General features: G+C 39.0%; 16 non-coding genes across 16 annotated transcripts; all 16 read left to right on the top strand.

Moving 5' to 3' along the window:
• Positions 1-4,658: 4,658 nt before the first annotated feature.
• Positions 4,659-4,749, top strand: TRNAR-UCU (transfer RNA arginine (anticodon UCU)). Its single transcript is given in 2 exon segments — positions 4,659-4,695; positions 4,714-4,749. It is a non-coding gene; the product is annotated as a tRNA-Arg (tRNA).
• A 1,519-nt stretch (positions 4,750-6,268) lies between these two features.
• On the top strand, positions 6,269-6,341 carry TRNAK-UUU (transfer RNA lysine (anticodon UUU)). The gene has a single exon. It is a non-coding gene; the product is annotated as a tRNA-Lys (tRNA).
• A 327-nt stretch (positions 6,342-6,668) lies between these two features.
• TRNAR-UCU (transfer RNA arginine (anticodon UCU)) lies at positions 6,669-6,759 on the top strand. The gene is given in 2 exon segments: positions 6,669-6,705; positions 6,724-6,759. It is a non-coding gene; the product is annotated as a tRNA-Arg (tRNA).
• A 1,518-nt stretch (positions 6,760-8,277) lies between these two features.
• TRNAK-UUU (transfer RNA lysine (anticodon UUU)) lies at positions 8,278-8,350 on the top strand. The gene has a single exon. It is a non-coding gene; the product is annotated as a tRNA-Lys (tRNA).
• Positions 8,351-8,677: 327 nt separating this feature from the next.
• On the top strand, positions 8,678-8,768 carry TRNAR-UCU (transfer RNA arginine (anticodon UCU)). The gene is given in 2 exon segments: positions 8,678-8,714; positions 8,733-8,768. It is a non-coding gene; the product is annotated as a tRNA-Arg (tRNA).
• A 1,518-nt stretch (positions 8,769-10,286) lies between these two features.
• Positions 10,287-10,359, top strand: TRNAK-UUU (transfer RNA lysine (anticodon UUU)). Its single transcript has one exon. It is a non-coding gene; the product is annotated as a tRNA-Lys (tRNA).
• Positions 10,360-12,295: 1,936 nt separating this feature from the next.
• On the top strand, positions 12,296-12,368 carry TRNAK-UUU (transfer RNA lysine (anticodon UUU)). Its single transcript has one exon. It is a non-coding gene; the product is annotated as a tRNA-Lys (tRNA).
• A 327-nt stretch (positions 12,369-12,695) lies between these two features.
• TRNAR-UCU (transfer RNA arginine (anticodon UCU)) lies at positions 12,696-12,786 on the top strand. Its single transcript is given in 2 exon segments — positions 12,696-12,732; positions 12,751-12,786. It is a non-coding gene; the product is annotated as a tRNA-Arg (tRNA).
• Positions 12,787-14,304: 1,518 nt separating this feature from the next.
• On the top strand, positions 14,305-14,377 carry TRNAK-UUU (transfer RNA lysine (anticodon UUU)). Its single transcript has one exon. It is a non-coding gene; the product is annotated as a tRNA-Lys (tRNA).
• Positions 14,378-14,704: 327 nt separating this feature from the next.
• TRNAR-UCU (transfer RNA arginine (anticodon UCU)) lies at positions 14,705-14,795 on the top strand. Its single transcript is given in 2 exon segments — positions 14,705-14,741; positions 14,760-14,795. It is a non-coding gene; the product is annotated as a tRNA-Arg (tRNA).
• A 1,518-nt stretch (positions 14,796-16,313) lies between these two features.
• TRNAK-UUU (transfer RNA lysine (anticodon UUU)) lies at positions 16,314-16,386 on the top strand. The gene has a single exon. It is a non-coding gene; the product is annotated as a tRNA-Lys (tRNA).
• Positions 16,387-18,322: 1,936 nt separating this feature from the next.
• Positions 18,323-18,395, top strand: TRNAK-UUU (transfer RNA lysine (anticodon UUU)). The gene has a single exon. It is a non-coding gene; the product is annotated as a tRNA-Lys (tRNA).
• Positions 18,396-18,722: 327 nt separating this feature from the next.
• TRNAR-UCU (transfer RNA arginine (anticodon UCU)) lies at positions 18,723-18,813 on the top strand. The gene is given in 2 exon segments: positions 18,723-18,759; positions 18,778-18,813. It is a non-coding gene; the product is annotated as a tRNA-Arg (tRNA).
• A 1,518-nt stretch (positions 18,814-20,331) lies between these two features.
• TRNAK-UUU (transfer RNA lysine (anticodon UUU)) lies at positions 20,332-20,404 on the top strand. Its single transcript has one exon. It is a non-coding gene; the product is annotated as a tRNA-Lys (tRNA).
• Positions 20,405-20,731: 327 nt separating this feature from the next.
• TRNAR-UCU (transfer RNA arginine (anticodon UCU)) lies at positions 20,732-20,822 on the top strand. The gene is given in 2 exon segments: positions 20,732-20,768; positions 20,787-20,822. It is a non-coding gene; the product is annotated as a tRNA-Arg (tRNA).
• A 1,518-nt stretch (positions 20,823-22,340) lies between these two features.
• On the top strand, positions 22,341-22,413 carry TRNAK-UUU (transfer RNA lysine (anticodon UUU)). The gene has a single exon. It is a non-coding gene; the product is annotated as a tRNA-Lys (tRNA).
• The last annotated feature ends 1,828 nt before the right edge of the window (positions 22,414-24,241 follow it).

Here is a 24,241-nt window from a genome sequence, read left to right as displayed (position 1 = left end):
AGGTAGGGAAGGAGGGAAATGGGACGGAAGTTGGCCATAATTGTAGGATCGGCGCTGGGTTTCTTCAAGATGGGTACTACTTCCGCGTTCTTAAACTGACTGGGAACTTCGCCGAGCAGGAGGGAGTTGTTCAAAAGGGCCAGTGGAGGGGTGGGACAGGCTGAGAAGGCAGCCCGGAGAATCGCGGGGGGGCAGCAATCTGTGGGGGAACCAGAGGAGACTTTTTTAAGTAGACTAATGAAGACTTCTTCTGATATCGGGGGGAACTGAGTCAAGGATTGAGGGTTGACAGAGGGTGCAGCCTCAGTTGAGGGTGCAGCCGGGGGAGTGGAGGAGATGCTGTTTTTGATTTTGATAATTTTTTCTATAAAGAAACCGTTGAGGGAGTCACAGAGTGCTTGAGACGGAAGGGGTTTGAGAGTTACCCTATCCGGGTGTGAGAGCTCGTCAACGATTGCGAAAATATCTTTTGATTTCTGCGCAGAGTTAAGGATTTTGGTGGAAAAGTAAGCAGTTTTTGCAGCTGATATGGCTAGTTTGTATTCTCCCAATAATTTTAGGAAGAGTTGTTTCTTTACAGGGTCATAGTTTCTGCGCCAGCGGCGTTCGGCCTGGCGGAGACCAAGTTTTAAGGTTTTAAGACTATCAGAAAACCATCGATGTGCGTCGTGGGGGCGCTTGGATTTTATTAGTTTAAGGGGAGCAACCTTGTCGCTGGCCTGTTCTAGCCAGTCGACTAGTGCAGCTTCTTGGGAGTCGATGGGGCCTAGAGTGACCAAAGCCGAGGGTGATAGAGAGGTGAGGAATAGGTCAAGGTCTGCTTTGTTCCAGTTGCGAGCTTGGAGGCTAGGGCCTCGGCTGCGCGGGGGCGGGGGAGGAACCAAGAGGAGAAAAGAAATTAAATGGTGGTCGGACCAGTGACAAGGTGAGATCGTGAGCGACTTGATTTCAAGGTTATAGGTCCACACCTGGTCAAGGGTGTGTCCCTTGGAGTGAGTGGGTAGATGAATGTGTTGGGTACCGTTAAGCCCAGTTAAAAGATCGGTGAAAGCCAGGGATTGAGGGCTTTCATGGGTATCTGCCGGCCAGTAATTGAAGTCTCCCAGGACTAGGAGTTTAGAATTGTTGATGGTGAGCTGAGAGAGCAGGTCACCAAAGTTCGAATAGAAATTGGGCATAGATTGTGGAGGACGGTAAACCAAAACGCAGGTAAGAGGGGAGACAGAAGATTCAAGTCTGATTCCCAGACAGTCCACCTGAGGGATGTTGAGGAGGGAAAGGGAAGTGAACCTGAGGGAGAGATTGATAATGGCGGCTACGCCGCCTCCTAGTTTGCCCGCAGGCCTATTGGCATGAAGTATATAATACCCTGGAGGGGTGGCTGCTAGGATGTCAGGGGAGGAGTCCTCAGTCAGCCAAGTCTCGGTTAGGAGAAGAATATCGGGTCGGTCCGAGTCTAGGAGGTGGAAGATGTCAAGTTGGTGTCTGACAAGTGAACGAGTATTAAGGTACATAACCGCCAATTCCATATTGGCGGGTGCCTGAGCAAGTGGGGGTTTAGGAGGAGAAGGATAAGCTGAGGGTTCGGAAGTGAGAAGGGACGGGAGGGACTGTAGCTCAGGAAAGGTACTCCGGGGTTGATAAATACCTAGTTGTTGCAGGCATGTGGAGCTGGTGGTATCCAGTGACCTCAGTGAATGTAGGGCAATCAAGTCCCTGGGAGTGAGGGTAGTAGATTGGGCAGAGTGACATGGCCCGGGCCCCGTCCGGTCGCGGACGGGCGCAGACGGGCTTGCCTTAGGCGCGCCTTCGGCGCGCAGGCGGCGCGCCCGCTGCGCTCGTCCGCTGCGCTTCCGGTATGGACACATCCTATATGCTGGTAGAGGATTGGTGAAGGAAGGGGCGTGGCCTAAATAAGTGGGCGTGGCCTGTGCACCGCGAGGAAGGCGGCGGTTCAATCAAGCCCAGCCTCGCCCTCTGCAGCGCTGGATCCGCTGTGCAGGGGCTCGAGTGTCAGGTAAATAACAAGGATTTAAAAAGAATAGAACACAATTCAATTTTAAAAAAGAACAGTAAGAGCGTGGCTCCCGGCTGTGCCTCAGGAGATTAGTGGAGTCCAGCAGCGCTTGTTATCAGCGCTTTAAGTATGCTGGCGAGCGGGGGGGGCGTGGCCTAAATAAGTGGGCGTGGCCTGTGCACCGCGAGGAAGGCGGCGGTTCAATCAAGCCCAGCCTCGCCCTCTGCAGCGCTGGATCCGCTGTGCAGGGGCTCGAGTGTCAGGTAAATAACAAGGATTTAAAAAAAATAGAACACAATTCAATTTTAAAAAAGAACAGTAAGAGCGTGGCTCCCGGCTGTGCCTCAGGAGATTAGTGGAGTCCAGCAGCGCTTGTTATCAGCGCTTTAAGTATGCTGGCGAGCGGGGGGGCGTGGCCTAAATAAGTGGGCGTGGCCTGTGCACCGCGAGGAAGGCGGCGGTTCAATCAAGCCCAGCCTCGCCCTCTGCAGCGCTGGATCCGCTGTGCAGGGGCTCGAGTGTCAGGTAAATAACAAGGATTTAAAAAGAATAGAACACAATTCAATTTTAAAAAAGAACAGTAAGAGCGTGGCTCCCGGCTGTGCCTCAGGAGATTAGTGGAGATCAGAGCGTATTGGCTGTGTGGCGCAATGGATAGCACATTGGACTTCTAGGTGAATGTAAAAAAGATATTCAAAGGTTGTGGGTTCGAATCCCACCAGAGTCAGTTTTATCCCTATTTATTTCATAACTGTTTAAAAGAGTAATAAACAGTGCATGCATGCTTCTGCTTCACGAAAAAGGGCAGTGAAAGGAAGTCTATTTTAAATAGATACTATTCAAATTACGCAATCTTTGCAGAAGAGGAAATTGGCAGCTGTACTTATGAAAATGTAATTTACTCAGAAGTAAGATTTTGGGCCCTTCCTTAATTTTACAATGTCAATAAAAACATATGACTTCTAAGTCAGCAAAAAAAATGAGATAGTAGCAATTTCAGGACTTACAATAAGGTTAAATTTACTGAAGAGATTTCAAATGCTTGAAGTACCAATTCATTATTATATTCCGCGTATTCAGTACTTAATACCGGCAACCATCTTAAGAAACGTAGTGATAGTTGGGACACCTCCAAATGTTGATAAGGTCATTTTGTGGAGCGACCTCTCTGAGCCTGGATAGCTCAGTCGGGAGAGCATCAGACTTTTCATCTGAGGGCCCAGGGTTCAAGTCCCTGTTCAGGTGGCTTGGTTAAAGAAAAGGTATATCAATTGCATACTCTTTTCAGGATCCAATGAATGGGGAGTCCTATTAGAGATGTTTCAAAAAAGTCTTAATCAAGTCATTACATACCCATCTGTCTTCTACATTCTTTGACAAGGGATAAGAAGACTTACCCAAACTGTATCATGTAGTTTGTTGATTATCTTTTACCCAATTCAATGTTCAAAATGTAAGGTAGTGTCCGATTAACTTGATAAAGTTGGTCAACAGCTGATAGGTCATCTTTTTATTTGTGAATCTCTGATCACCGTGTTGAATCAGGTCGGATCTCTAGTGCAATGGATAGCGGCTTGGAGTCCTAGACGAATGTAGCAAAAGCATTCAAAGGCTTTGTGTTCAAACACCAGCTGGGTCAATTTTATCCCTCCTCTTATTTTATAACTAATTGAAACAGTAACAAGCAATGCCTGCGTCTGCATCACCAGAAACATTTACCAAAATGGCAGAGAAAGAAAGTCTACTTAAACAGAGACTGTTTGCTTTGAAAACATTGCATAATCTATGCCCAAGAGGAAATTCCCAAAGATACTGCTGAAAATGTAATTTAGTAGGTAGTAATAGTATTTGGCACTTTATTGATTTCACAATGTCATTTTAGACACATGATTTCTAAGTCAGCCGAAAATGAGATAGTACAAATTTCAGGATTTAAAATGGATTACGTGTGCTGCTGAAATTTCAAATGCTTAACACCTTCAATGCTACAGGAGATTTTCCTCCTGTGCTGAATGATCTGTAAATCCATTGTTCATGACGAGCTCAGCTCGTCATAAGCACACGACAAGTGTACTGCACGACGAGCTGAGCTCGTCATGAGCATGGAAGGGGTTAAAACATCAATTTGTTATTAAACTCTACAAATTTGATTGCTAATATATGTAACCATATTAATACACAGAGTGTAGGTCAGTGTACGTCCACATTTGTTTAGCTGATTTTAAGACAGAGTATAGCAGAGCCTGGATAGCTCAGTCGGTAGAGCAACAGACTTTTAATCTGAGGGTCCAGGGTTCAAGTCCCTGTTCAGGCGGGTGCTTCCTTTAAAGAAAAATTACTCTAATTGGAAGCTCTTTTTGTGTTCCCCTGCATGACGAATAAGATATTCCATTACTAAAATTGCAAAAACGTCTTTCATGGAGTTGTGAAATGCACATCTGCCTCATATATCATGTGCCATTTGACTAAACTTAAGTCGTACGTAGATTTACCTAAGGTATCATGTAACTTGAGACGGTGAATATAATTTCCCCAATTCAATATTCAAAATAAATCCATGGTTATAGTATCAAATGAACTTTATAAAGCTGATCAACATTATTTCATTTCAGAATATCTCTGCACCTCATCAGAGCGTATTGGCTCTGTGGCGCAATGGATAGCGCATTGGACTTCTAGGTGAATGTAAAAAAGATATTCAAAGGTTGTGGGTTCGAATCCCACCAGAGTCAGTTTTATCTCTATTTATTTCATAACTGTTTAAAAGAGTAATAAACAGTGCATACATGCTTCTGCTTCACCAAAAAGGGCAGTGAAAGGAAGTCTATTTTAAATAGATACTATTCAAGTTACGCAATCTGTGCAGAAGAGGAAATTGGCAGCTGTACTTATGAAAATGTAATTTACTCAGAAGTAAGATTTTGGGCCCTTCCTTAATTTTACAATGTCAATAAAAAATTATGAATTCTAAGTCAGCAAAAAAAATTGAGATAGTAGCAATTTCAGGACTTACAATAAGGTTAAATTTACTGAAGAGATTTCAAATGCTTGAAGTACCAATTCATTATTATATTCCGCGTATTCAGTACTTAATACCGGCAACCATCTTAAGAAACGTAGTGATAGTTGGGACACCTCCAAATGTTGATAAGGTCATTTTGTGGAGCGACCTCTCTGAGCCTGGATAGCTCAGTCGGGAGAGCATCAGACTTTTAATCTGAGGGCCCAGGGTTCAAGTCCCTGTTCAGGCGGCTTGGTTAAAGAAAAGGTATATCAATTGCATACTCTTTTCAGGATCCAATGAATGGGGAGTCCTATTAGAGATGTTTCAAAAAAGTCTTAATCAAGTCATTACATACCCATCTGTCTTCTACATTCTTTGACAAGGGTTAAGAAGACTTACCCAAACTGTATCATGTAGTTTGTTGATTATCTTTTACCCAATTCAATGTTCAAAATGTAAGGTAGTGTCCGATTAACTTGATAAACTTGGTCAACAGCTGATAGGTCATCTTTTTATTTGTGAATCTCTGATCACCGTGTTGAATCAGGTCGGATCTCTAGTGCAATGGATAGCGGCTTGGAGTCCTAGACGAATGTAGCAAAAGCATTCAAAGGCTTTGTGTTCAAACACCAGCTGGGTCAATTTTATCCCTCCTCCTATTTTATAACTAATTGAAACAGTAACAAGCAATGCCTGCGTCTGCATCACCAGAAACATTTACCAAAATGGCAGTGAAAGAAAGTCTACTTAAACAGAGACTGTTTGCTTTGAAAACATTGCATAATCTATGCCCAAGAGGAAGTTCCCAAAGAAACCGCTGAAAATGGATGTAATTTAGTAGGTAGTAATAGTATTTGGCACTTTATTGATTTCACAAGGTCATTTTAGACACATGATTTCTAAGTCAGCCGAAAATGAGATAGTCCAAATTTCAGGATTTAAAATGGATTACGTGTGCTGCTGAAATTTCAAATGCTTAACACCTTCAATGCTACAGGAGATGTTCCTCCTGTGCTGAATGATCTGTAAATCCATTGTTCATGACGATCTCAGCTCGTCATAAGCACACGACAAGTGTACTGCACGACGAGCTGAGCTCGTCATGAGCATGGAAGGGGTTAAAACATCAATTTGTTATTAAACTCTACAAATTTGATTGCTAATATATGTAACCATATTAATACACAGAGTGTAGGTGAGTGTACGTCCACATTTGTTTAGCTGATTTTAAGACAGAGTATAGCAGAGCCTGGATAGCTCAGTCGGTAGAGCATCAGACTTTTAATCTGAGGGTCCAGGGTTCAAGTCCCTGTTCAGGCGGTTGCTTCCTTTAAAGAAAAATTACTCTAATTGGATGCTCTTTTTGTGTTCCCCTGCATGACGAATAAGATATTCCATTACTAAAATTGCAAAAACGTCTTTCATGGAGTTGTGAAATGCACATCTGCCTCATATATCATGTGCCATTTGACTAAACTTAAGTCGTACGTAGACTTACCTAAGGTATCATGTAACTTGAGACGGTGAATATAATTTCCCCAATTCAATATTCAAAATAAATCCATGGTTATAGTATCAAATGAACTTTATAAAGCTGATCAACATTATTTCATTTCAGAATATCTCTGCACCTCATCAGAGTGTATTGGCTCTGTGGCGCAATGGATAGCGCATTGGACTTCTAGGTGAATGTAAAAAAGATGTTCAAAGGTTGTGGGTTCGAATCCCACCAGAGTCACTTTTATCCCTATTTATTTCATAACTGTTTAAAAGAGTAATAAGCAGTGCATGCATGCTTCTGCTTCACCAAAAAGGGCAGTGAAAGGAAGTCTATTTTAAATAGATACTATTCAAGTTACGCAATCTTTGCAGAAGAGGAAATTGGCAGCGGTACTTATGAAAATGTAATTTACTCAGAAGTAAGATTTTGGGCCCTTCCTTAATTTTACAATGTCAATAAAAGCATATGAATTCTAAGTCAGCAAAAAAAATGAGATAGTAGCAATTTCAGGACTTACAATAAGGTTAAATTTACTGAAGAGATTTCAAATGCTTGAAGTACCAATTCATTATTATATTCCGCGTATTCAGTACTTAATACCGGCAACCATCTTAAGAAACGTAGTGATAGTTGGGACACTTCCAAATGTTGATAAGGTCATTTTGTGGAGCGCCCTCTCCGAGCCTGGATAGCTCAGTCGGGAGAGCATCAGACTTTTAATCTGAGGGCCCAGGGTTCAAGTCCCTGTTCAGGCGGCTTGGTTAAAGAAAAGGTATATCAATTGCATACTCTTTTCAGGATCCAATGAATGGGGAGTCCTATTAGAGATGTTTCAAAAAAGTCTTAATCAAGTCATTACATACCCATCTGTCTTCTACATTCTTTGACAAGGGTTAAGAAGACTTACCCAAACTGTATCATGTAGTTTGTTGATTATCTTTTACCCAATTCAATGTTCAAAATGTAAGGTAGTGTCCGATTAACTTGATAAAGTTGGTCAACAGCTGATAGGTCATCTTTTTATTTGTGAATCTCTGATCACCGTGTTGAATCAGGTCGGATCTCTAGTGCAATGGATAGCGGCTTGGAGTCCTAGACGAATGTAGCAAAAGCATTCAAAGGCTTTGTGTTCAAACACCAGCTGGGTCAATTTTATCCCTCCTCTTATTTTATAACTAATTGAAACAGTAACAAGCAATGCCTGCGTCTGCATCACCAGAAACATTTACCAAAATGGCAGAGAAAGAAAGTCTACTTAAACAGAGACTGTTTGCTTTGAAAACATTGCATAATCTATGCCCAAGAGGAAATTCCCCAAGATACTGCTGAAAATGTATGTAATTTAGTAGGTAGTAATACTATTTGGCACTTTATTGATTTCACAATGTCATTTTAGACACATGATTTCTAAGTCAGCCGAAAATGAGATAGTCCAAATTTCAGGATTTAAAATGGATTACGTGTGCTGCTGAAATTTCAAATGCTTAACACCTTCAATGCTACAGGAGATTTTCCTCCTGTGCTGAATGATCTGTAAATCCATTGTTCATGACGATCTCAGCTCGTCATAAGCACACGACAAGTGTACTGCACGACGAGCTGAGCTCGTCATGAGCATGGAAGGGGTTAAAACATCAATTTGTTATTAAACTCTACAAATTTGATTGCTAATATATGTAACCATATTAATACACAGAGTGTAGGTCAGTGTACGTCCACATTTGTTTAGCTGATTTTAAGACAGAGTATAGCAGAGCCTGGATAGCTCAGTCGGTAGAGCATCAGACTTTTAATCTGAGGGTCCAGGGTTCAAGTCCCTGTTCAGGCGGTTGCTTCCTTTAAAGAAAAATTACTCTAATTGGATGCTCTTTTTGTGTTCCCCTGCATGACGAATAAGATATTCCATTACTAAAATTGCAAAAACGTCTTTCATGGAGTTGTGAAATGCACATCTGCCTCATATATCATGTGCCATTTGACTAAACTTAAGTCGTACGTAGACTTACCTAAGGTATCATGTAACTTGAGACGGTGAATATAATTTCCCCAATTCAATATTCAAAATAAATCCATGGTTATAGTATCAAATGAACTTTATAAAGCTGATCAACATTATTTCATTTCAGAATATCTCTGCACCTCATCAGAGTGTATTGGCTCTGTGGCGCAATGGATAGCGCATTGGACTTCTAGGTGAATGTAAAAAAGATGTTCAAAGGTTGTGGGTTCGAATCCCACCAGAGTCACTTTTATCCCTATTTATTTCATAACTGTTTAAAAGAGTAATAAGCAGTGCATGCATGCTTCTGCTTCACCAAAAAGGGCAGTGAAAGGAAGTCTATTTTAAATAGATACTATTCAAGTTACGCAATCTTTGCAGAAGAGGAAATTGGCAGCTGTACTTATGAAAATGTAATTTACTCAGAAGTAAGATTTTGGGCCCTTCCTTAATTTTACAATGTCAATAAAAGCATATGAATTCTAAGTCAGCAAAAAAAATGAGATAGTAGCAATTTCAGGACTTACAATAAGGTTAAATTTACTGAAGAGATTTCAAATGCTTGAAGTACCAATTCATTATTATATTCCGCGTATTCAGTACTTAATACCGGCAACCATCTTAAGAAACGTAGTGATAGTTGGGACACTTCCAAATGTTGATAAGGTCATTTTGTGGAGCGCCCTCTCCGAGCCTGGATAGCTCAGTCGGGAGAGCATCAGACTTTTAATCTGAGGGCCCAGGGTTCAAGTCCCTGTTCAGGCGGCTTGGTTAAAGAAAAGGTATATCAATTGCATACTCTTTTCAGGATCCAATGAATGGGGAGTCCTATTAGAGATGTTTCAAAAAAGTCTTAATCAAGTCATTACATACCCATCTGTCTTCTACATTCTTTGACAAGGGTTAAGAAGACTTACCCAAACTGTATCATGTAGTTTGTTGATTATCTTTTACCCAATTCAATGTTCAAAATGTAAGGTAGTGTCCGATTAACTTGATAAAGTTGGTCAACAGCTGATAGGTCATCTTTTTATTTGTGAATCTCTGATCACCGTGTTGAATCCGGTCGGATCTCTAGTGCAATGGATAGCGGCTTGGAGTCCTAGACGAATGTAGCAAAAGCATTCAAAGGCTTTGTGTTCAAACACCAGCTGGGTCAATTTTATCCCTCCTCCTATTTTATAACTAATTGAAACAGTAACAAGCAATGCCTGCGTCTGCATCACCAGAAACATTTACCAAAATGGCAGAGAAAGAAAGTCTACTTAAACAGAGACTGTTTGCTTTGAAAACATTGCATAATCTATGCCCAAGAGGAAATTCCCCAAGATACTGCTGAAAATGTATGTAATTTAGTAGGTAGTAATACTATTTGGCACTTTATTGATTTCACAATGTCATTTTAAACACATGATTTCTAAGTCAGCCGAAAATGAGATAGTACAAATTTCAGGATTTAAAATGGATTACGTGTGCTGCTGAAATTTCAAATGCTTAACACCTTCAATGCTACAGGAGATTTTCCTCCTGTGCTGAATGATCTGTAAATCCATTGTTCATGACGAGCTCAGCTCGTCATAAGCACACGACAAGTGTACTGCACGAAGAGCTGAGCTCGTCATGAGCATGGAAGGGGTTAAAACATCAATTTGTTATTAAACTCTACAAATTTGATTGCTAATATATGTAACCATATTAATACATAGAGTGTAGGTCAGTGTACGTCCACATTTGTTTAGCTGATTTTAAGACAGAGTATAGCAGAGCCTGGATAGCTCAGTCGGTAGAGCATCAGACTTTTAATCTGAGGGTCCAGGGTTCAAGTCCCTGTTCAGGCGGTTGCTTCCTTTAAAGAAAAATTACTCTAATTGGATGCTCTTTTTGTGTTCCCCTGCATGACGAATAAGATATTCCATTACTAAAATTGCAAAAACGTCTTTCATGGAGTTGTGAAATGCACATCTGCCTCATATATCATGTGCCATTTGACTAAACTTAAGTCGTACGTAGACTTACCTAAGGTATCATGTAACTTGAGACGGTGAATATAATTTCCCCAATTCAATATTCTAAATAAATCCATGGTTATAGTATCAAATGAACTTTATAAAGCTGATCAACATTATTTCATTTCAGAATATCTCTGCACCTAATCAGAGCGTATTGGCTGTGTGGCGCAATGGATAGCACATTGGACTTCTAGGTGAATGTAAAAAAGATATTCAAAGGTTGTGGGTTCGAATCCCACCAGAGTCAGTTTTATCCCTATTGATTTCATAACTGTTTAAAAGAGTAATAAACAGTGCATGCATGCTTCTGCTTCACGAAAAAGGGCAGTGAAAGGAAGTCTATTTTAAATAGATACTATTCAAATTACGCAATCTTTGCAGAAGAGGAAATTGGCAGCTGTACTTATGAAAATGTAATTTACTCAGAAGTAAGATTTTGGGCCCTTCCTTAATTTTACAATGTCAATAAAAACATATGACTTCTAAGTCAGCAAAAAAAATGAGATAGTAGCAATTTCAGGACTTACAATAAGGTTAAATTTACTGAAGAGATTTCAAATGCTTGAAGTACCAATTCATTATTATATTCCGCGTATTCAGTACTTAATACCGGCAACCATCTTAAGAAACGTAGTGATAGTTGGGACACCTCCAAATGTTGATAAGGTCATTTTGTGGAGCGACCTCTCTGAACCTGGATAGCTCAGTCGGGAGAGCATCAGACTTTTAATCTGAGGGCCCAGGGTTCAAGTCCCTGTTCAGGTGGCTTGGTTAAAGAAAAGGTATATCAATTGCATACTCTTTTCAGGATCCAATGAATGGGGAGTCCTATTAGAGATGTTTCAAAAAAGTCTTAATCAAGTCATTACATACCCATCTGTCTTCTACATTCTTTGACAAGGGTTAAGAAGACTTACCCAAACTGTATCATGTAGTTTGTTGATTATCTTTTACCCAATTCAATGTTCAAAATGTAAGGTAGTGTCCGATTAACTTGATAAAGTTGGTCAACAGCTGATAGGTCATCTTTTTATTTGTGAATCTCTGATCACCGTGTTGAATCAGGTCGGATCTCTAGTGCAATGGATAGCGGCTTGGAGTCCTAGACGAATGTAGCAAAAGCATTCAAAGGCTTTGTGTTCAAACACCAGCTGGGTCAATTTTATCCCTCCTCTTATTTTATAACTAATTGAAACAGTAACAAGCAATGCCTGCGTCTGCATCACCAGAAACATTTACCAAAATGGCAGAGAAAGAAAGTCTACTTAAACAGAGACTGTTTGCTTTGAAAACATTGCATAATCTATGCCCAAGAGGAAATTCCCAAAGATACTGCTGAAAATGTATGTAATTTAGTAGGTAGTAATACTATTTGGCACTTTATTGATTTCACAATGTCATTTTAGACACATGATTTCTAAGTCAGCCGAAAATGAGATAGTCCAAATTTCAGGATTTAAAATGGATTACGTGTGCTGCTGAAATTTCAAATGCTTAACACCTTCAATGCTACAGGAGATTTTCCTCCTGTGCTGAATGATCTGTAAATCCATTGTTCATGACGATCTCAGCTCGTCATAAGCACACGACAAGTGTACTGCACGACGAGCTGAGCTCGTCATGAGCATGGAAGGGGTTAAAACATCAATTTGTTATTAAACTCTACAAATTTGATTGCTAATATATGTAACCATATTAATACACAGAGTGTAGGTCAGTGTACGTCCACATTTGTTTAGCTGATTTTAAGACAGAGTATAGCAGAGCCTGGATAGCTCAGTCGGTAGAGCATCAGACTTTTAATCTGAGGGTCCAGGGTTCAAGTCCCTGTTCAGGCGGTTGCTTCCTTTAAAGAAAAATTACTCTAATTGGATGCTCTTTTTGTGTTCCCCTGCATGACGAATAAGATATTCCATTACTAAAATTGCAAAAACGTCTTTCATGGAGTTGTGAAATGCACATCTGCCTCATATATCATGTGCCATTTGACTAAACTTAAGTCGTACGTAGACTTACCTAAGGTATCATGTAACTTGAGACGGTGAATATAATTTCCCCAATTCAATATTCAAAATAAATCCATGGTTATAGTATCAAATGAACTTTATAAAGCTGATCAACATTATTTCATTTCAGAATATCTCTGCACCTCATCAGAGTGTATTGGCTCTGTGGCGCAATGGATAGCGCATTGGACTTCTAGGTGAATGTAAAAAAGATGTTCAAAGGTTGTGGGTTCGAATCCCACCAGAGTCACTTTTATCCCTATTTATTTCATAACTGTTTAAAAGAGTAATAAGCAGTGCATGCATGCTTCTGCTTCACCAAAAAGGGCAGTGAAAGGAAGTCTATTTTAAATAGATACTATTCAAGTTACGCAATCTTTGCAGAAGAGGAAATTGGCAGCTGTACTTATGAAAATGTAATTTACTCAGAAGTAAGATTTTGGGCCCTTCCTTAATTTTACAATGTCAATAAAAGCATATGAATTCTAAGTCAGCAAAAAAAATGAGATAGTAGCAATTTCAGGACTTACAATAAGGTTAAATTTACTGAAGAGATTTCAAATGCTTGAAGTACCAATTCATTATTATATTCCGCGTATTCAGTACTTAATACCGGCAACCATCTTAAGAAACGTAGTGATAGTTGGGACACTTCCAAATGTTGATAAGGTCATTTTGTGGAGCGCCCTCTCCGAGCCTGGATAGCTCAGTCGGGAGAGCATCAGACTTTTAATCTGAGGGCCCAGGGTTCAAGTCCCTGTTCAGGCGGCTTGGTTAAAGAAAAGGTATATCAATTGCATACTCTTTTCAGGATCCAATGAATGGGGAGTCCTATTAGAGATGTTTCAAAAAAGTCTTAATCAAGTCATTACATACCCATCTGTCTTCTACATTCTTTGACAAGGGTTAAGAAGACTTACCCAAACTGTATCATGTAGTTTGTTGATTATCTTTTACCCAATTCAATGTTCAAAATGTAAGGTAGTGTCCGATTAACTTGATAAAGTTGGTCAACAGCTGATAGGTCATCTTTTTATTTGTGAATCTCTGATCACCGTGTTGAATCAGGTCGGATCTCTAGTGCAATGGATAGCGGCTTGGAGTCCTAGACGAATGTAGCAAAAGCATTCAAAGGCTTTGTGTTCAAACACCAGCTGGGTCAATTTTATCCCTCCTCTTATTTTATAACTAATTGAAACAGTAACAAGCAATGCCTGCGTCTGCATCACCAGAAACATTTACCAAAATGGCAGAGAAAGAAAGTCTACTTAAACAGAGACTGTTTGCTTTGAAAACATTGCATAATCTATGCCCAAGAGGAAATTCCCCAAGATACTGCTGAAAATGTATGTAATTTAGTAGGTAGTAATACTATTTGGCACTTTATTGATTTCACAATGTCATTTTAGACACATGATTTCTAAGTCAGCCGAAAATGAGATAGTCCAAATTTCAGGATTTAAAATGGATTACGTGTGCTGCTGAAATTTCAAATGCTTAACACCTTCAATGCTACAGGAGATTTTCCTCCTGTGCTGAATGATCTGTAAATCCATTGTTCATGACGATCTCAGCTCGTCATAAGCACACGACAAGTGTACTGCACGACGAGCTGAGCTCGTCATGAGCATGGAAGGGGTTAAAACATCAATTTGTTATTAAACTCTACAAATTTGATTGCTAATATATGTAACCATATTAATACACAGAGTGTAGGTCAGTGTACGTCCACATTTGTTTAGCTGATTTTAAGACAGAGTATAGCAGAGCCTGGATAGCTCAGTCGGTAGAGCATCAGACTTTTAATCTGAGGGTCCAGGGTTCAAGTCCCTGTTCAGGCGGTTGCTTCCTTTAAAGAAAAATTACTCTAATTGGATGCTCTTTTTGTGTTCCCCTGCATGACGAATAAGATATTCCATTACTAAAATTGCAAAAACGTCTTTCATGGAGTTGTGAAATGCACATCTGCCTCATATATCATGTGCCATTTGACTAAACTTAAGTCGTACGTAGACTTACCTAAGGTATCATGTAACTTGAGACGGTGAATATAATTTCCCCAATTCAATATTCAAAATAAATCCATGGTTATAGTATCAAATGCACTTTATAAAGCTGATCAACATTATTTCATTTCAGAATATCTCTGCACCTCATCAGAGTGTATTGGCTCTGTGGCGCAATGGATAGCGCATTGGACTTCTAGGTGAATGTAAAAAAGATGTTCAAAGGTTGTGGGTTCGAATCCCACCAGAGTCACTTTTATCCCTATTTATTTCATAACTGTTTAAAAGAGTAATAAGCAGTGCATGCATGCTTCTGCTTCACCAAAAAGGGCAGTGAAAGGAAGTCTATTTTAAATAGATACTATTCAAGTTACGCAATCTTTGCAGAAGAGGAAATTGGCAGCTGTACTTATGAAAATGTAATTTACTCAGAAGTAAGATTTTGGGCCCTTCCTTAATTTTACAATGTCAATAAAAGCATATGAATTCTAAGTCAGCAAAAAAAATGAGATAGTAGCAATTTCAGGACTTACAATAAGGTTAAATTTACTGAAGAGATTTCAAATGCTTGAAGTACCAATTCATTATTATATTCCGCGTATTCAGTACTTAATACCGGCAACCATCTTAAGAAACGTAGTGATAGTTGGGACACTTCCAAATGTTGATAAGGTCATTTTGTGGAGCGCCCTCTCCGAGCCTGGATAGCTCAGTCGGGAGAGCATCAGACTTTTAATCTGAGGGCCCAGGGTTCAAGTCCCTGTTCAGGCGGCTTGGTTAAAGAAAAGGTATATCAATTGCATACTCTTTTCAGGATCCAATGAATGGGGAGTCCTATTAGAGATGTTTCAAAAAAGTCTTAATCAAGTCATTACATACCCATCTGTCTTCTACATTCTTTGACAAGGGTTAAGAAGACTTACCCAAACTGTATCATGTAGTTTGTTGATTATCTTTTACCCAATTCAATGTTCAAAATGTAAGGTAGTGTCCGATTAACTTGATAAAGTTGGTCAACAGCTGATAGGTCATCTTTTTATTTGTGAATCTCTGATCACCGTGTTGAATCCGGTCGGATCTCTAGTGCAATGGATAGCGGCTTGGAGTCCTAGACGAATGTAGCAAAAGCATTCAAAGGCTTTGTGTTCAAACACCAGCTGGGTCAATTTTATCCCTCCTCCTATTTTATAACTAATTGAAACAGTAACAAGCAATGCCTGCGTCTGCATCACCAGAAACATTTACCAAAATGGCAGAGAAAGAAAGTCTACTTAAACAGAGACTGTTTGCTTTGAAAACATTGCATAATCTATGCCCAAGAGGAAATTCCCCAAGATACTGCTGAAAATGTATGTAATTTAGTAGGTAGTAATACTATTTGGCACTTTATTGATTTCACAATGTCATTTTAAACACATGATTTCTAAGTCAGCCGAAAATGAGATAGTACAAATTTCAGGATTTAAAATGGATTACGTGTGCTGCTGAAATTTCAAATGCTTAACACCTTCAATGCTACAGGAGATTTTCCTCCTGTGCTGAATGATCTGTAAATCCATTGTTCATGACGAGCTCAGCTCGTCATAAGCACACGACAAGTGTACTGCACGAAGAGCTGAGCTCGTCATGAGCATGGAAGGGGTTAAAACATCAATTTGTTATTAAACTCTACAAATTTGATTGCTAATATATGTAACCATATTAATACATAGAGTGTAGGTCAGTGTACGTCCACATTTGTTTAGCTGATTTTAAGACAGAGTATAGCAGAGCCTGGATAGCTCAGTCGGTAGAGCATCAGACTTTTAATCTGAGGGTCCAGGGTTCAAGTCCCTGTTCAGGCGGTTGCTTCCTTTAAAGAAAAATTACTCTAATTGGATGCTCTTTTTGTGTTCCCCTGCATGACGAATAAGATATTCCATTACTAAAATTGCAAAAACGTCTTTCATGGAGTTGTGAAATGCACATCTGCCTCATATATCATGTGCCATTTGACTAAACTTAAGTCGTACGTAGACTTACCTAAGGTATCATGTAACTTGAGACGGTGAATATAATTTCCCCAATTCAATATTCTAAATAAATCCATGGTTATAGTATCAAATGAACTTTATAAAGCTGATCAACATTATTTCATTTCAGAATATCTCTGCACCTAATCAGAGCGTATTGGCTGTGTGGCGCAATGGATAGCACATTGGACTTCTAGGTGAATGTAAAAAAGATATTCAAAGGTTGTGGGTTCGAATCCCACCAGAGTCAGTTTTATCCCTATTGATTTCATAACTGTTTAAAAGAGTAATAAACAGTGCATGCATGCTTCTGCTTCACGAAAAAGGGCAGTGAAAGGAAGTCTATTTTAAATAGATACTATTCAAATTACGCAATCTTTGCAGAAGAGGAAATTGGCAGCTGTACTTATGAAAATGTAATTTACTCAGAAGTAAGATTTTGGGCCCTTCCTTAATTTTACAATGTCAATAAAAACATATGACTTCTAAGTCAGCAAAAAAAATGAGATAGTAGCAATTTCAGGACTTACAATAAGGTTAAATTTACTGAAGAGATTTCAAATGCTTGAAGTACCAATTCATTATTATATTCCGCGTATTCAGTACTTAATACCGGCAACCATCTTAAGAAACGTAGTGATAGTTGGGACACCTCCAAATGTTGATAAGGTCATTTTGTGGAGCGACCTCTCTGAGCCTGGATAGCTCAGTCGGGAGAGCATCAGACTTTTAATCTGAGGGCCCAGGGTTCAAGTCCCTGTTCAGGTGGCTTGGTTAAAGAAAAGGTATATCAATTGCATACTCTTTTCAGGATCCAATGAATGGGGAGTCCTATTAGAGATGTTTCAAAAAAGTCTTAATCAAGTCATTACATACCCATCTGTCTTCTACATTCTTTGACAAGGGTTAAGAAGACTTACCCAAACTGTATCATGTAGTTTGTTGATTATCTTTTACCCAATTCAATGTTCAAAATGTAAGGTAGTGTCCGATTAACTTGATAAAGTTGGTCAACAGCTGATAGGTCATCTTTTTATTTGTGAATCTCTGATCACCGTGTTGAATCAGGTCGGATCTCTAGTGCAATGGATAGCGGCTTGGAGTCCTAGACGAATGTAGCAAAAGCATTCAAAGGCTTTGTGTTCAAACACCAGCTGGGTCAATTTTATCCCTCCTCTTATTTTATAACTAATTGAAACAGTAACAAGCAATGCCTGCGTCTGCATCACCAGAAACATTTACCAAAATGGCAGAGAAAGAAAGTCTACTTAAACAGAGACTGTTTGCTTTGAAAACATTGCATAATCTATGCCCAAGAGGAAATTCCCAAAGATACTGCTGAAAATGTATGTAATTTAGTAGGTAGTAATACTATTTGGCACTTTATTGATTTCACAATGTCATTTTAGACACATGATTTCTAAGTCAGCCGAAAATGAGATAGTCCAAATTTCAGGATTTAAAATGGATTACGTGTGCTGCTGAAATTTCAAATGCTTAACACCTTCAATGCTACAGGAGATTTTCCTCCTGTGCTGAATGATCTGTAAATCCATTGTTCATGACGATCTCAGCTCGTCATAAGCACACGACAAGTGTACTGCACGACGAGCTGAGCTCGTCATGAGCATGGAAGGGGTTAAAACATCAATTTGTTATTAAACTCTACAAATTTGATTGCTAATATATGTAACCATATTAATACACAGAGTGTAGGTCAGTGTACGTCCACATTTGTTTAGCTGATTTTAAGACAGAGTATAGCAGAGCCTGGATAGCTCAGTCGGTAGAGCATCAGACTTTTAATCTGAGGGTCCAGGGTTCAAGTCCCTGTTCAGGCGGTTGCTTCCTTTAAAGAAAAATTACTCTAATTGGATGCTCTTTTTGTGTTCCCCTGCATGACGAATAAGATATTCCATTACTAAAATTGCAAAAACGTCTTTCATGGAGTTGTGAAATGCACATCTGCCTCATATATCATGTGCCATTTGACTAAACTTAAGTCGTACGTAGACTTACCTAAGGTATCATGTAACTTGAGACGGTGAATATAATTTCCCCAATTCAATATTCAAAATAAATCCATGGTTATAGTATCAAATGAACTTTATAAAGCTGATCAACATTATTTCATTTCAGAATATCTCTGCACCTCATCAGAGTGTATTGGCTCTGTGGCGCAATGGATAGCGCATTGGACTTCTAGGTGAATGTAAAAAAGATGTTCAAAGGTTGTGGGTTCGAATCCCACCAGAGTCACTTTTATCCCTATTTATTTCATAACTGTTTAAAAGAGTAATAAGCAGTGCATGCATGCTTCTGCTTCACCAAAAAGGGCAGTGAAAGGAAGTCTATTTTAAATAGATACTATTCAAGTTACGCAATCTTTGCAGAAGAGGAAATTGGCAGCTGTACTTATGAAAATGTAATTTACTCAGAAGTAAGATTTTGGGCCCTTCCTTAATTTTACAATGTCAATAAAAGCATATGAATTCTAAGTCAGCAAAAAAAATGAGATAGTAGCAATTTCAGGACTTACAATAAGGTTAAATTTACTGAAGAGATTTCAAATGCTTGAAGTACCAATTCATTATTATATTCCGCGTATTCAGTACTTAATACCGGCAACCATCTTAAGAAACGTAGTGATAGTTGGGACACTTCCAAATGTTGATAAGGTCATTTTGTGGAGCGCCCTCTCCGAGCCTGGATAGCTCAGTCGGGAGAGCATCAGACTTTTAATCTGAGGGCCCAGGGTTCAAGTCCCTGTTCAGGCGGCTTGGTTAAAGAAAAGGTATATCAATTGCATACTCTTTTCAGGATCCAATGAATGGGGAGTCCTATTAGAGATGTTTCAAAAAAGTCTTAATCAAGTCATTACATACCCATCTGTCTTCTACATTCTTTGACAAGGGTTAAGAAGACTTACCCAAACTGTATCATGTAGTTTGTTGATTATCTTTTACCCAATTCAATGTTCAAAATGTAAGGTAGTGTCCGATTAACTTGATAAAGTTGGTCAACAGCTGATAGGTCATCTTTTTATTTGTGAATCTCTGATCACCGTGTTGAATCAGGTCGGATCTCTAGTGCAATGGATAGCGGCTTGGAGTCCTAGACGAATGTAGCAAAAGCATTCAAAGGCTTTGTGTTCAAACACCAGCTGGGTCAATTTTATCCCTCCTCTTATTTTATAACTAATTGAAACAGTAACAAGCAATGCCTGCGTCTGCATCACCAGAAACATTTACCAAAATGGCAGAGAAAGAAAGTCTACTTAAACAGAGACTGTTTGCTTTGAAAACATTGCATAATCTATGCCCAAGAGGAAATTCCCCAAGATACTGCTGAAAATGTATGTAATTTAGTAGGTAGTAATACTATTTGGCACTTTATTGATTTCACAATGTCATTTTAGACACATGATTTCTAAGTCAGCCGAAAATGAGATAGTACAAATTTCAGGATTTAAAATGGATTACGTGTGCTGCTGAAATTTCAAATGCTTAACACCTTCAATGCTACGGGAGATTTTCCTCCTGTGCTGAATGATCTGTAAATCCATTGTTCATGACGAGCTCAGCTCGTCATAAGCACACGACAAGTGTACTGCACGAAGAGCTGAGCTCGTCATGAGCATGGAAGGGGTTAAAACATCAATTTGTTATTAAACTCTACAAATTTGATTGCTAATATATGTAACCATATTAATACATAGAGTGTAGGTCAGTGTACGTCCACATTTGTTTAGCTGATTTTAAGACAGAGTATAGCAGAGCCTGGATAGCTCAGTCGGTAGAGCATCAGACTTTTAATCTGAGGGTCCAGGGTTCAAGTCCCTGTTCAGGCGGTTGCTTCCTTTAAAGAAAAATTACTCTAATTGGATGCTCTTTTTGTGTTCCCCTGCATGACGAATAAGATATTCCATTACTAAAGTTGCAAAAACGTCTTTCATGGAGTTGTGAAATGCACATCTGCCTCATATATCATGTGCCATTTGACTAAACTTAAGTCGTACGTAGACTTACCTAAGGTATCATGTAACTTGAGACGGTGAATATAATTTCCCCAATTCAATATTCAAAATAAATCCATGGTTATAGTATCAAATGAACTTTATAAAGCTGATCAACATTATTTCATTTCAGAATATCTCTGCACCCCATCAGATTGTATTGGCTCTGTGGCGCAATGGATAGCGCATTGGACTTCTAGGTGAATGTAAAAAAGATGTTCAAAGGTTGTGGGTTCGAATCCCACCAGAGTCACTTTTATCCCTATTTATTTCATAACTGTTTAAAAGAGTAATAAGCAGTGCATGCATGCTTCTGCTTCACCAAAAAGGGCAGTGAAAGGAAGTCTATTTTAAATAGATACTATTCAAGTTACGCAATCTTTGCAGAAGAGGAAATTGGCAGCTGTACTTATGAAAATGTAATTTACTCAGAAGTAAGATTTTGGGCCCTTCCTTAATTTTACAATGTCAATAAAAACATATGAATTCTAAGTCAGCAAAAAAAATGAGATAGTAGCAATTTCAGGACTTACAATAAGGTTAAATTTACTGAAGAGTTTTCAAATGCTTGAAGTACCAATTCATTATTATATTCCGCGTATTCAGTACTTAATACCGGCAACCATCTTAAGAAACGTAGTGATAGTTGGGACACTTCCAAATGTTGATAAGGTCATTTTGTGGAGCGCCCTCTCCGAGCCTGGATAGCTCAGTCGGGAGAGCATCAGACTTTTAATCTGAGGGCCCAGGGTTCAAGTCCCTGTTCAGGCGGCTTGGTTAAAGAAAAGGTATATCAATTGCATACTCTTTTCAGGATCCAATGAATGGGGAGTCCTATTAGAGATGTTTCAAAAAAGTCTTAATCAAGTCATTACATACCCATCTGTCTTCTACATTCTTTGACAAGGGTTAAGAAGACATACCCAAACTGTATCATGTAGTTTGTTGATTATCTTTTACCCAATTCAATGTTCAAAATGTAAGGTAGTGTCCGATTAACTTGATAAAGTTGGTCAACAGCTGATAGGTCATCTTTTTATTTGTGAATCTCTGATCACCGTGTTGAATCCGGTCGGATCTCTAGTGCAATGGATAGCGGCTTGGAGTCCTAGACGAATGTAGCAAAAGCATTCAAAGGCTTTGTGTTCAAACACCAGCTGGGTCAATTTTATCCCTCCTCCTATTTTATAACTAATTGAAACAGTAACAAGCAATGCCTGCGTCTGCATCACCAGAAACATTTACCAAAATGGCAGAGAAAGAAAGTCTACTTAAACAGAGACTGTTTGCTTTGAAAACATTGCATAATCTATGCCCAAGAGGAAATTCCCCAAGATACTGCTGAAAATGTATGTAATTTAGTAGGTAGTAATACTATTTGGCACTTTATTGATTTCACAATGTCATTTTAAACACATGATTTCTAAGTCAGCCGAAAATGAGATAGTACAAATTTCAGGATTTAAAATGGATTACGTGTGCTGCTGAAATTTCAAATGCTTAACACCTTCAATGCTACAGGAGATTTTCCTCCTGTGCTGAATGATCTGTAAATCCATTGTTCATGACGAGCTCAGCTCGTCATAAGCACACGACAAGTGTACTGCACGAAGAGCTGAGCTCGTCATGAGCATGGAAGGGGTTAAAACATCAATTTGTTATTAAACTCTACAAATTTGATTGCTAATATATGTAACCATATTAATACATAGAGTGTAGGTCAGTGTACGTCCACATTTGTTTAGCTGATTTTAAGACAGAGTATAGCAGAGCCTGGATAGCTCAGTCGGTAGAGCATCAGACTTTTAATCTGAGGGTCCAGGGTTCAAGTCCCTGTTCAGGCGGTTGCTTCCTTTAAAGAAAAATTACTCTAATTGGATGCTCTTTTTGTGTTCCCCTGCATGACGAATAAGATATTCCATTACTAAAATTGCAAAAACGTCTTTCATGGAGTTGTGAAATGCACATCTGCCTCATATATCATGTGCCATTTGACTAAACTTAAGTCGTACGTAGACTTACCTAAGGTATCATGTAACTTGAGACGGTGAATATAATTTCCCCAATTCAATATTCTAAATAAATCCATGGTTATAGTATCAAATGAACTTTATAAAGCTGATCAACATTATTTCATTTCAGAATATCTCTGCACCTAATCAGAGCGTATTGGCTGTGTGGCGCAATGGATAGCACATTGGACTTCTAGGTGAATGTAAAAAAGATATTCAAAGGTTGTGGGTTCGAATCCCACCAGAGTCAGTTTTATCCCTATTTATTTCATAACTGTTTAAAAGAGTAATAAACAGTGCATGCATGCTTCTGCTTCACGAAAAAGGGCAGTGAAAGGAAGTCTATTTTAAATAGATACTATTCAAATTACGCAATCTTTGCAGAAGAGGAAATTGGCAGCTGTACTTATGAAAATGTAATTTACTCAGAAGTAAGATTTTGGGCCCTTCCTTAATTTTACAATGTCAATAAAAACATATGACTTCTAAGTCAGCAAAAAAAATGAGATAGTAGCAATTTCAGGACTTACAATAAGGTTAAATTTACTGAAGAGATTTCAAATGCTTGAAGTACCAATTCATTATTATATTCCGCGTATTCAGTACTTAATACCGGCAACCATCTTAAGAAACGTAGTGATAGTTGGGACACCTCCAAATGTTGATAAGGTCATTTTGTGGAGCGACCTCTCTGAGCCTGGATAGCTCAGTCGGGAGAGCATCAGACTTTTAATCTGAGGGCCCAGGGTTCAAGTCCCTGTTCAGGTGGCTTGGTTAAAGAAAAGGTATATCAATTGCATACTCTTTTCAGGATCCAATGAATGGGGAGTCCTATTAGAGATGTTTCAAAAAAGTCTTAATCAAGTCATTACATACCCATCTGTCTTCTACATTCTTTGACAAGGGTTAAGAAGACTTACCCAAACTGTATCATGTAGTTTGTTGATTATCTTTTACCCAATTCAATGTTCAAAATGTAAGGTAGTGTCCGATTAACTTGATAAAGTTGGTCAACAGCTGATAGGTCATCTTTTTATTTGTGAATCTCTGATCACCGTGTTGAATCAGGTCGGATCTCTAGTGCAATGGATAGCGGCTTGGAGTCCTAGACGAATGTAGCAAAAGCATTCAAAGGCTTTGTGTTCAAACACCAGCTGGGTCAATTTTATCCCTCCTCTTATTTTATAACTAATTGAAACAGTAACAAGCAATGCCTGCGTCTGCATCACCAGAAACATTTACCAAAATGGCAGAGAAAGAAAGTCTACTTAAACAGAGACTGTTTGCTTTGAAAACATTGCATAATCTATGCCCAAGAGGAAATTCCCAAAGATACTGCTGAAAATGTATGTAATTTAGTAGGTAGTAATACTATTTGGCACTTTATTGATTTCACAATGTCATTTTAGACACATGATTTCTAAGTCAGCCGAAAATGAGATAGTCCAAATTTCAGGATTTAAAATGGATTACGTGTGCTGCTGAAATTTCAAATGCTTAACACCTTCAATGCTACAGGAGATTTTCCTCCTGTGCTGAATGATCTGTAAATCCATTGTTCATGACGATCTCAGCTCGTCATAAGCACACGACAAGTGTACTGCACGACGAGCTGAGCTCGTCATGAGCATGGAAGGGGTTAAAACATCAATTTGTTATT

Source organism: Lissotriton helveticus, chromosome 1_1, assembly GCF_964261635.1.
Source record: "Lissotriton helveticus chromosome 1_1, aLisHel1.1, whole genome shotgun sequence".
Classification (NCBI taxonomy): domain Eukaryota; kingdom Metazoa; phylum Chordata; class Amphibia; order Caudata; family Salamandridae; genus Lissotriton; species Lissotriton helveticus.
The sequence above is the reverse complement of the archived record's forward strand: the minus strand, read 5'-3'. Positions and strand labels throughout refer to the sequence as shown.